Raw genomic sequence first — 11,384 nt, 5'->3', positions numbered from 1 at the left:
TTCAGTTTGCTTCAGGGAAAGACCCTGGAGTGGAGGAGGCAGGAAGTGCACGCAGCTTCTCAGGCAGGGCCCCCAGGCCAGAGTCTGACCAGGTTCAAAAGATAATTTGGGGATTCAGGGAGATGCTCCCAAACCCGCTGAGGGCCCCGGCAGAAGAACTAAAAGATAATTGGCAGGACAGTTTCCCACTGTGGGGTAGGCTGGGGCTGGCCAGAGGACAGGGAGGGGTGGCGACTGGGAAAGCCTGAGGAATGGAGGAGAACTCCCTCCCCACGTGCAGCATGAAATGGCATCTGGATACTTTTACTGCTGAACACGGAAATGCTGGGTCAGTCTGACCTCTGGACGCAACGTATCTGTGGGATCCTTAAGGAACAACCCTCTTGGATTTTTTTCACCTGACTGTGGGAGGCCAAGCTTATGGGTGACTGAGTTACACTCCCCAGCTGGGTACTGAGTCACAGAAATGGGTGTGTCTTGCTACAGCCCCATGGGTGAAGCTATGCTCACCTGTTCCTTTGTAATATAACCCCTTGCCCTGTTTAGGATAGAATCTTCCATGGAAATGCCTTGTGTGTGTCCCCTCCTCTTACTGTGCCCTTGGGTGTGGCCTACCCAGGTGTCAGTCAACCTGCTGACAGTGGACATCATGAAGATAGACTCAGCCCCCTGAAACCTGACCCCTTGCCTCATTTGAATAGCTTCTCCTCAATAAAAGGGGTCAGCATGTGCTCTCACTCTCTCTCTTTCTGCGGACCCTTAAGGTCAGAGGAGCCGTCACAGCAACCCCAAAGAAAAAGGTATTTGTGTCTCTTGTGTGGTTATTTCGTGCAGCCCAGTTAGCCCAGTTTAACTAGAGTGACCCCTGAGCCTTTTAGTCGTGAGAACAGAAACCCGGCACCTGACAAGAGAAAAAAACTCTTCAAATCCATGGCCAGGGAGGCTGAGGAGAAAGGAAAGCGGAACTAAGCATGACCTGGGTCTGTGACCAGGAAGGCAGGTACCTGGGCCCATCCTGCCTCTGCCCCAGGAGCCCAGGCCACAGGGCCCCTCTCCTAAGTCACTTTTGACCACAGATGGCTTCTGTCATCATACACCATCCCCAATCTAATCCTGTCAGGAAGGGGACGTGGCCGAACGGCAAGGTTTAAAGCCACCTTCAACTCACAGAGTTGCCCTGTGATCCAGGATAGCACCCCCCACTCCAGCCCCACGCCCTGGCCACAGCTCAGACCAGTTGGGTCACGTAGCCCCTCCCCGCTTCAGTCTCGAGTCATTCCTCAGAAGAACTTCACCCAATAGGCCCAACCCTGGCTGCACCAATGTGCTGGGGAAATCGCCAACAGGATAGGGGACAGCTAGGAAGTCCCCCTAGGAGAAAACTTTGGCAAGGGGACAGTCAGTGACAATTTGGGGACTGCTGAGAAAGTCCCTAGAACTCTGCCCTCTGTGCGGAGGCAAAGGAGTGCTCACTTCCAGAGTCAGAGTCAACTTTCACCAGGCCCCGGAGGTAGCTAGGCTCTCGGCACCTGGAGCTGAGGGACGGGTGGCCCCTTTGCTGGCTCTTTTCCGTGCTTCTCATTTCTATCCTCCCCCACCAGCCCAATCCCCCAGCCTCTCCTGCCATCTGGCCCCTTCAAACTGCAGGGTCAGTTCGCCCTCTCACATCGAGGCCTGCTGCCACCAGCTCTGGGATGGTCTCCCACCCTGAGATCACTGAGCCCCCAAGCCCATGCTGCCTGGATTGAAGGGGCTCCGTTACCACAGCAACTTTAGGGAACCCCCGGAAGGAAGAGGGACTGTAGGGAGAGCAGCACTGTCACCCAGACACCAAAAATGGTCGCTCACGCTGAGTTTCTCCCCCCACTGCCTCCTCCACCCATGCCCTGCAGCTCTCCTGAAGGCTTGCCTGGTCCTGGGAAAAACCAATTGCTCCCTTACCTGATCATCTGTGGGTGGAAGCAGACAGAGGAATAAAGGAGGGGAGGGCTGGCTTCGTCCCCACCCTGCTGGTCACATGTGTAGCCCTTGGATTCTTGAGCAGCTTTAAACTAGACCCACTAGGAAGTACATGTTCACGTGGGCAGCAGTCAGTCTCCTTTCAAGGTGGCTAAATCGGGTTACCCTGAGGACCTCTCACATGGAGAAGGAGGAGGGGGTGCGGTGTTTAAAGATGTACCTATGGGTGCCAGTGTTTGGAGGAAAGCCCACTTCATTCTGTGAGGCCAACCTGGGGTGGAGGCCCCAGGAGGCAGATGGTGGTCAGAAGCACAGGCAGGTGGACCCAGGTCTCAGTCATGGATATGGCAGGCACCGTCATGGGGCTCAGGTGGAGACAGGCGGGTCCAGGTGAACTTGACTTTGTTCTGACCCTGCCTGATCTTCATTTCCCCCAGTTGCCCTTTGCTTTGAGCCCAGCTCCAGATTCGCCTTTGATCGGCACCTCCTGCCTCCCCATGCTAAACCATAATCAGCACACACTCCTCTTTCCTGTCCCGAACCTTAGCAATTAGATCGCAGGGTTTACATGCATGGAAAGAACTTCCTAGGAGGGAGACTAAGCCCTCCATTAAAAAAATTCTGACTAGTTAATTCTTCATGGAGTTGATTTGAGCTATAATGGCTGGGTCCGCGTTGCCCTTACACCCTAGACAGTCAGAGCCAATGAAGAGACTCTGGGAGTAGCCTGGAATCCTACCTTGGAGAAAACCAACTGCTAGAAAAACTGAGCAGCAGCACATCCATACAGCAATGGCAGAGTTGAAACTAGGACCCAAGTCCTACCTTCTTCTCCCTCCATCAAGATGGGGACGTGTATTTCTTGACATGCAATTAGCTACCACCTTGCCAGGTTGTTGCACGAATGTGCCAGCAACCAGCCGGCGTTGAGCCCCAATTAATGAAACATCACATTACATTATATGTAATGACCAAGGGACGTCTTGCCACCTTCCCACAAAAGGCCAAGCGGGGTGGTGGTGGGTCTAGTGAAGAAAAAATGCAGTGTTGAGGGCCGGGCCGGAGAGCAGGTGTCTAGAACTAGCGGCAACCAGAAAAGGAACCATGTTTCAAGGCAGCCATGACAAGTCAAGAAGAAGTTTGGTTTGTCCCCTGCCTTCAGTTGAGTGTCGCCTTTAGTTAAAGACCGTCATTTCTTTAGCATTTGCTACTTTTCAAAGCACATTCCTGCTGATAGCAGGCCCGCCCTGGCCCCTGGGGACTCAACCCCCAGTTCTTTGTTATGCATGTCAATGTGGCCAGCTCACAAGGCCATGACTCAGGCTTGCGGTTCCCTGTTTATCTGCCTCGAACATATGTGTCTAGGGAACATCTTGACCTGTTCGAGCCTCCTGATAGGGGATGGTGACGTGACGGTAACCCAAGGATGCAATTATTACTCTTCCCTCCTCACTTTTGAGTAATTTCCCGCAGCTGTTAAAAAGATATATAAGGGGAACAAATCTGGCAATAAAGCGCGCGCGCACATGCCCCCTCCTGGATGAAGAACCTTGGTGTCCTGTGTATTTTTAACCCCGACGTCCCTCGCTGGACTCGGCTCCGTTAGCTGGATGGGCATCTGGAGGTTCCCACCGAGATCCGGAAAGTAGGGGTAAGCGGACGGGGCTCACCTTCTAAAAGGTAGAAGGGGGAGGATTGGTTTAAAGGTAATTTAAAGAGACAGGGTACGTACCATGGGTAATAAAAACTAAGACTGCAACCAAATTCTTTGAAGTTATAGCCCAGGCTTGTCCTTGGTTTCTGACAGGAGGCTTTCTCAATAACAATGATTGGGATTTAATTTGGCAACAGCTTCGCAGGGCTGTTGTGTCCGCCAAAAACTAAAAAATAAATATTAAAAATTCTCTCTCTCTCTCTTAAAAAAAAAAAAAAAAAGGCCTTTATAGTTGCTTTGTCATCACTGAAAACAGGTTACTAAGGATTAAAGTCCCTTATAGGCTTTTTAGGATATTCATTCCCGTCTTCCCCCTCCCTACCCAGGCCCACAGAAAAGTCTTAACTGGCCTTCTCCAGAAATATTCACCATGGCTGGTGTTAGGACTATCAGAAAAAAAAAAAAAATCCCTACAAAAAAGTTTAATGTAGATAAACTTCCTATTTTCGTGTTGCCCTGTTTTACTTGGCTACTGTCTGGAAAAAATCAGCACTCCAAAAGCTAGACACCTCCTTACTAGTTTTTCACAAAAATATGTAAACAAGGCCTCTGGCCTTGAGCTGGGCTTCATAGTGCTGACTACATTTCTAAGATAAGGAAGTTACCAACTGGTCTCCATGGTAACAGCTGGCAGGGGGAGGAAAGAAAGGGAAGAAAAAGCTCTCCCCTTCCCAGGTGTCCTTGAAGGGTTAACTTGCCCAGAACAGAGAAAAAAAAAAAAGAAAAAAAACCTGCTTTTTGTGAACTTCTGCAGACTGTGAACTTCTGAGTCCCTCCCCTTACATGCTGGGTGCAAAATTCTGAAACTACCTAAACTTGGGGTTCAGGGGGTTAATTGATTATGGCAGAGGCTGTGTCCTCTGAATCTGCAACCAAATAAGACTGTTTCCCTATCTTTGGTGCTATCTTAGGTGCCTTGCCTTGTCTGTCCCTACAACAATATAATTCTATACACTTAAACATTGTTCATGTTTTCATGAAATAGTAAACAGATGTGATTAATTGTGCAAATAACAAAATATCTCTTATTGAAATGGAATAATTTGCCTAAATTCAGAAATTTACACGGATTGGTTCAAAATGTGAATAAAGAAGGAATTAACAGATGGGAAAGAGAAATTAGAAGGTTCTAGGTATGGATTTAATAGAGGGAAAATGTGTTTCTGGATAAGAGAGTCTATGTGATTAAGTAAATAAGAGGGTTTAAGCAAGTGATAAAGAAGGTCTGTGTATGTTGGTTATATATGTAAGTTTTTTGAGCAAGTAATCTTGAAGGAATTAAAAATTATACAACTATGGTTAAACAACAACCTTGGTTAATAAAAATCATCAATGTAATTATGGTGCTGTTAATGTGTTCATATCTTCCAGGTATACAAGTCTGTAAGGTAGAAGCTTCAAAAGAACATTGTATCAAGCTGGTGTTCTAAAGTTGTATGGTAATTTTAGGCTCAAAAGAAAAAACATGTTGGAGATTTATTTATATCATTTGTGTTCTACAACTGGACTGGGTACGGCTATACATTCTTATCGCCGTCTATCTCAGCAGCTTATAGATGTGCAGACCCTATCTGGCACTATTAGGGACCTTGTGTTGCAAATAGGATAACTCAATTCATTAAGGACCAGATTAACATTTTAACCTCCAAGCCAATACAGGTTCACTACCAACGCCTGGAGATGGACGACTCCGCCCACGAGGTGTACTTACGACCCATCCGGAGATGAAATGTAACTGGACAGGAGCCAATACCCGAGCCCTCCTATGCATGCCTGCTTTTGCCCAGGTCCCTAATTACCCTGCCGACTTGGTGCCGTCATCCCAGACCCTTACGTTCAGAAAGCTCCCTGGTCATAGCTATCCCACTGGCAAAGATGATGACTGGGATCTGCAGTTGTGTCCTGCTGGCCATGACATCCTTACTGAAAAGTGTCCGTTTACGTAGGACAAGAGCTGATCTTGTAGTACCCAGTGACGGGCAACTTCCACGCTTGCACTGCAACCTAAGCCAGGGGAATGGGGCCTCCCCAGAGACGGGTAAACAATGCAAGGGCGGTGGACGACCTAAGACAGGGGCTACTTGATTCCCATTGACATGCAAAAAACAAAAATGGGGGACTTGCTGATAGCAGGCCCGCCCTGGCCCCTGGGGACTCAACCCCCAGTTCTTTGTTATGCATGTCAATGTGGCCAGCTCACAAGGCCATGACTCAGGCTTGCGGTTCCCTGTTTATCTGCCTCGCACATATGTGTCTCGGGAACATCTTGACCTGTTCGAGCCTCCTGATAGGGGATGGTGACGTGACGGTAACCCAAGGACACAATTATTACTCTTCCCTCCTCACTTTTGAGTAATTTCCCGCAGCTGTTAAAAAGATATATGAGGGGAACAAATCTGGCAATAAAGCGCGCGCACACATGCCCCCTCCTGGATGAAGAACCTTGGTGTCCTGTGTATTTTTAACCCCGACGTCCCTCGCCGGACTCGGCTCCGTTAGCCGGACGCGGCACATTCCCAAGTTATTTTGCTCCTCTTAACCATGGATGGAGAACAAAGCCACCCCGTGTAGGTGGGAGATTGATCCGTGTCCAGTCAGTCCCAGAGCAGAGTAAAAAGATGCCAGGCCAATGGCACCTCAGTGCCTTGCCATGTCCCCAGCTCCAAGGGTAGCCATGGAGGCCACAGCCACATGATCAAAGGGACCTGCTCTGTCCAATGTGATCCCTTCAGTAGATAGTTATTCCTCTGTTTCCCATCAAAATCTCTACCTTGACTCCAGGCTCCCCTCCCCACCCTAGCCCCAGACTCCACACCACTGTCTCTGGGCCCCTACCGTAGCCTGGCCTGCTGGTCCCAGACAAGCAGTGAGCGTGTTCAGCAGAATCGCTCCTCGGCTAGTGGCTAGCAGAGATCAATACGTCAATAGAAACGTCAGCCGAACACAAACAGAGGGAGGTGGCGGGGGTTGGGTGGGGAGCTAAGTGGGCTCTGGAAAGAAAGGCAGACAGTCCTGCTGGGCTCTTGGGCTCCAGGGAGCTCCCCCCCCCTCTGGCACTGTCAATGTGGGGAGAAAGACTCAATAACTCAGGCCCTGCTAATCAAGAATCCGCAATCAGATCTAGCCTAAGCTGAACTTGGCCTTTCTTCTCTGGCTGGAGAGAAGGGTTCGCAGAGTTTGCAGAGATCCGCCTCCTGATCTGAGCAGCAGGATTTTTGCCCATTGGTCTTCGGAGCATGTGGTGGGCAGGATTCCTACCACTCCCTTATCAGGCTGTGTGGTCCCTTACCAGGTTGTAAGCTCCAGGAGGACAGGAACTGGGAGTGGGAGCGCCTGACCCAAGCACATGGCGCTTCTGTGCCACAGCACGGGACGAGTACTTGAGGAACTGTCCAGCTTGGCTGGATTTTGAGCAGCTGGTCTTTGCAGCAGTCAACCGTCGGAGAAACAGGAGTGGGGTCCTTGGATCAGAATAGAGGAGGAAAGGCCACAATTTTCCTGTGTTGATAAGTGGTGAGAACTAACCCTGACTTAAAAAGCCACAGTAGATCTCCGAAGCCATCCAATTCTGGGAGCCCGCAGGAACCCAGAGCCAGGTGGGAAAGTACTGAGGATGTCCTGTTTGTAGAACTTCAATTCAGGGGCATGCAAAAGACTGGGTGACTTGACAGGTCACCAAAGAGCCAGGCTGGCAGGGGCCCCAGACAGCTTCTTTCTGCATCCAGGCCCACAGAAGCCTCGGTCCTTCTCTGAGAGTTTGGGAAGACAGGCCCAAGCCAAGGAGGTGGTTTGGGGTTCTTTATGGCGCGGCTCTGCAGAAGTTTGCATAACAGGGCTGGAGTGGATTCTCCATCACACAAACCCTGACTGTGTTTTTAAAGAGGAGGTGGGAGGGACAGACTTGGTGCACGTTCTCTGGTGTTGGTGAATGTGGCGGGACTTTCCCAGAGAGACTGTCACCCTGCAGAATATTATTCTTCTGAGAAGTTCTCTCAATCACCAAAGTCCTGTGTAAATCACTTCAAAACTTGATTCCTTTACTCCTGTTCTCTAGCTTATGTCAACCCACTCAAGGAATAAAGAAGCTTTATGGTTGGAAAGTTGTTGCAGAGTGAGAGAAAGGAAAGAAAAGCAATTTTTAGAGATTGGTTGGCTAGGGCAGAGTCCAGAAGGAGAGGGTCTGGGTGTCCTGGGAGCAAGGGGAGGCTGTGGCCCAAGACCCCCATGGTGGCATTCACACCCCCGGAAAACCACCATGGGAAACCTGTGTTCCGGGTAGAGGTTACGGTTTGGATCTGTGATGTTCCACAGTTTCATGTTTTAAAGATAATGCAAAAATATTCAGAGGTGGGGCTTTTAGGAAATGATTGGATGACGACAGCTCTTGCCTCATCCATTTGATGGGTTAATCATTTGAATGGGCTGCGGGGTGGTAACTGAAGGCAGACTGGGCGTGGGGAGGAATTAGGTCACTGGGGCATGCCTCTGGGGACTGGGTCTGGCCCTGGCTCTTTCCTCTCTGTTTCTGCTTCCCAGCCTCCAGGAGCTAAGCGGCTCTCCTTGGCCACGCCTTTCCGCCTTGATGTTCTGCCCCTCCCCAGGACCACAGTAATGGGGCCAGCCAGCCATGGACTGAAACCTCTGAAACCACGAGCCAAGATAAACCTTCCTCCTCCAAGTTGTTCGTGTCAGGTATTTTGGTCACAGAGATGAAAAGTTGACTAACACAGCTGATAAGGAATTGTCTCCTCAAGTGTCACCTGATCCAAGGGGCACCTTGGGTTAAATCAAGGAGACCAGCCAAGCAGAAAAAGCTGAGTTCTTGGGACAGATGTTAGTTAATACTGGAGGCAGGCTTGGGACAGCTGCTGGGAGCCTGGTAACCAGAAGGGTCTTCAGGGGCTCAAGGCACCTGCCAACTACTGGACTGAGTGGTCTCAATTAAGAGAGGACAATGGCTAGGCCCCTTTGGGAGGATCCTGGGGTCTTTATGCTAAAACATAAGTGGAAATCGGGGCAGTCTGGATTTCAGGGAGCAGAGCAGACTCCTGAGCCAGGGGCTTCCTCCTCCTTCTGAGGAATCACAGGGAAAGTACCTGTGGGACCCAGGGTGGTCTTGGGCTGTTCAGGTCAGTGGCCCTTTGGCCTGATGTGGAGCTGCATTTGTCTACTCTGAGTTTTAGGCCTGCTTTGCAACGAGAGCAGTCAGGCTCTTGAAGTTGGGGGTGGGGGAGAGGAGGTGGCAGCCACAGGCCTCAGAACTGATGGCAGCTGGGAGGGGCCTGTTGGTGACTGCTCTGCTCAGCCGATGATACTTATAGTGAGTGCCTACAACTCAGAGGTGTTGAAGATTTACTCACTCCTGTCACCTCCATTGGCACTTTCCAAGGATACTTGGAGATGGCAAAGAAGCAGCCACTGGGTTTCAGAGAGGTGACTTCTCTGAGGGCACATGGTAAATAAAGTCTGGTAGAACTATCCAGCGCAGACCCCTCATCTCTGGACCCTTGACTTCCTCCTTACCAAGTTGCAAAATGTCAGTGCCCTAGGAAGTCCCTCAAGTCAACTCAAGAAAGAGCCGCAAGAATGTGAGGAAGTCCACAGCTTCCCAGCTTCTGGGGCACCTGTCTCCACATTTAGGCACATTCCGGAGCTGGATTGGAAGGATGTGACAGGGACATCCATCAGTTGCTACCTGTTTTCACCTTTCAACTTAGTAGATTAGGAGGGAAGAGGGACAAGAGGAGCTCCCCCATGCATCTGACCATCAGGAGCAATTCAAGCCTGGAGGCTAGCTGAGGTTCAGGAGGTACTTGGCCATCTGTGTGAGACCCAGCTGGGCTTCTTAGAGCAGAGGCAGCCCGTGGGCCCTGTCAACCTGATGACTTATGTCTGACGCGCATTGATGGGGAACAGGAGAGGCAGAGAGGCAGCCCGCCTGATCACAGCCTAGAGGATCTGAACCCAGGGAGCTCACTGGCCTCCCTCTGGGGCTGCCCCTGTCCACCTCATAGCTCTCTGGGCCAGTTAAAGTGGGGTTCCTCTTCTGGACCTGGGCTTCAGCCTCTGGGTTTTTTAGGTGGTGAGGAGGGTGGAAGTGGAGGATGGTCTTCACACGCACATTGAATTTCAAAATCTTTTGGTCTTACCAAGGTTAATGGGGTGGGTTTGAGAAAGACTTTGATCTTGAAATAGGTAGTCCTGGGTCTAGGTCTTGGATTTGCCACTGACTAGCTGTGTGACCTTGAGCCAGTCCCCTAATAACTGCCTTAGCAGGCCCGTCACAGTTTCAGTAAGGCTGTTGTGGCACAGCGCTGCACGGCTCTGAGGCGCTCTGCAATGGAAACGGATTTTATCAGGGTTTGGGGGTGTGGGGGCCAGGACAGCAGGTGCTTTTGCAGAGGGGGGAGTCCATGTTGCAGGGACTGTCTGGGGCCCAGAAGGTAGCCTTCCTTTACTTCTCCACCTTGATGTGGGGTCAAGAGGGCTCTCCAAGATTCAGGGGTTACCAGGCTAGGAAGGCAGCCGCTCAGCATGGTTAAATACCACTGAGCAGAAGGAAATGAACCTTTGATGGCCGCTCCACTTCCCCAGATCTTTTTACTGCACATCATAAATTACCATCCTGTTTTATTTTCTTTTTATAGCCTCTTCCAGGCCATTTCTGGCGATTTACTCTCTGCTCTGGGCCAACTATGTTAGAAACAGTTTCCTGGTCTTTATCTTTCTCTGTCAACACCTCAGATCCTCAGTGACTAACCCAGCAGCTGGGGGGATGGCTTCCAGGGCCACCTGTTGGCTGACTGGGGCAGCGTCAGTGCTGGGAACTGAAGGGTGACATCAGAGATTCAGGATATCCAGGCCTGCCCTCCGTGAGGGTGTGTGGGCTTGCAGACCCTGCTCTGGAAAAGGGTTCTCGCTTTCTGGGGCCCAGGGTTCTCTGGCGGTGGCCAGCAGGTGATGAGGGATCCCTCAGTGTAGCAGGACTTCCCCAGATGTGGCTGGTCCAGATTGTGAGGATCTGGAAGTGGTAGGAAGAACTCCAAGGTGCTTCATCAACCTCCTGTGCTTCTACCTTGGGCAGAGGGTGGGGGTGCTGGTGGCTCCTGCCTGAGAGTCACCAGACTTGCTTTCTAGTCCTGGTTCTGCTACAAGTCAGCAGCCCTGGGCAAAGCCCTTCCTCTGACTGGGTGTCAGCTTCCTCATTTGTAAAGTGAAGGGGCAAAAGTGGATCGCTTCTAGACTACAATGTTCCACTTAGTGCCACCTCACATGCACAAACATGCAAGCATTTGTTTGCCAAGTGACATCTGCCCACGACCAATTACTGTGCTGTCAAGTGTCACGCACAGCCACCCTGTTTTTAACAAAATGCTGGCTTCTCAAATGAGGGCGGCGATGGATTAGGAAAGATTTGAATGATGCTCCTGAACCTTGGATGTAACATTTTCACTGAATCTTTCTATCCTGATTAAGGGGAAAGCAAAACAGTGGCAAAGTTGTCTCTCCTGTCATTATTCAACTAGAAGAGGATTTTTGTCCAGTACCACTCTAGTGTAAATCGCTGATTGTTCTCCCAGGCCTGTTGCTGCAGTGTGACCTTTGTGGTGACCTTTGTCGTATCCTAGTTTGTGGGTAGGTGGTGGTCAGGGAGACATCAGCACATGCTGAGTTTGTGATCAATGGAAGGATCTAGAAGGGGGCTGGAATT

The 11,384-nt window shown here is 50.5% G+C and overlaps 1 long non-coding RNA gene across 1 annotated transcript; it reads left to right on the top strand.

Moving 5' to 3' along the window:
* Window positions 1–3,192: 3,192 nt before the first annotated feature.
* LOC139706044 (uncharacterized) lies at window positions 3,193–5,156 on the top strand. Its single transcript, XR_011707759.1, has 2 exons — window positions 3,193–3,610; window positions 5,045–5,156. It is a non-coding gene; the product is annotated as an uncharacterized lncRNA (long non-coding RNA).
* The last annotated feature ends 6,228 nt before the right edge of the window (window positions 5,157–11,384 follow it).

The sequence above is a fragment of the Marmota flaviventris genome, chromosome 6, assembly GCF_047511675.1.
Source record: "Marmota flaviventris isolate mMarFla1 chromosome 6, mMarFla1.hap1, whole genome shotgun sequence".
NCBI lineage: Eukaryota > Metazoa > Chordata > Mammalia > Rodentia > Sciuridae > Marmota > Marmota flaviventris.
The sequence above is the reverse complement of the archived record's forward strand: the minus strand, read 5'-3'. Positions and strand labels throughout refer to the sequence as shown.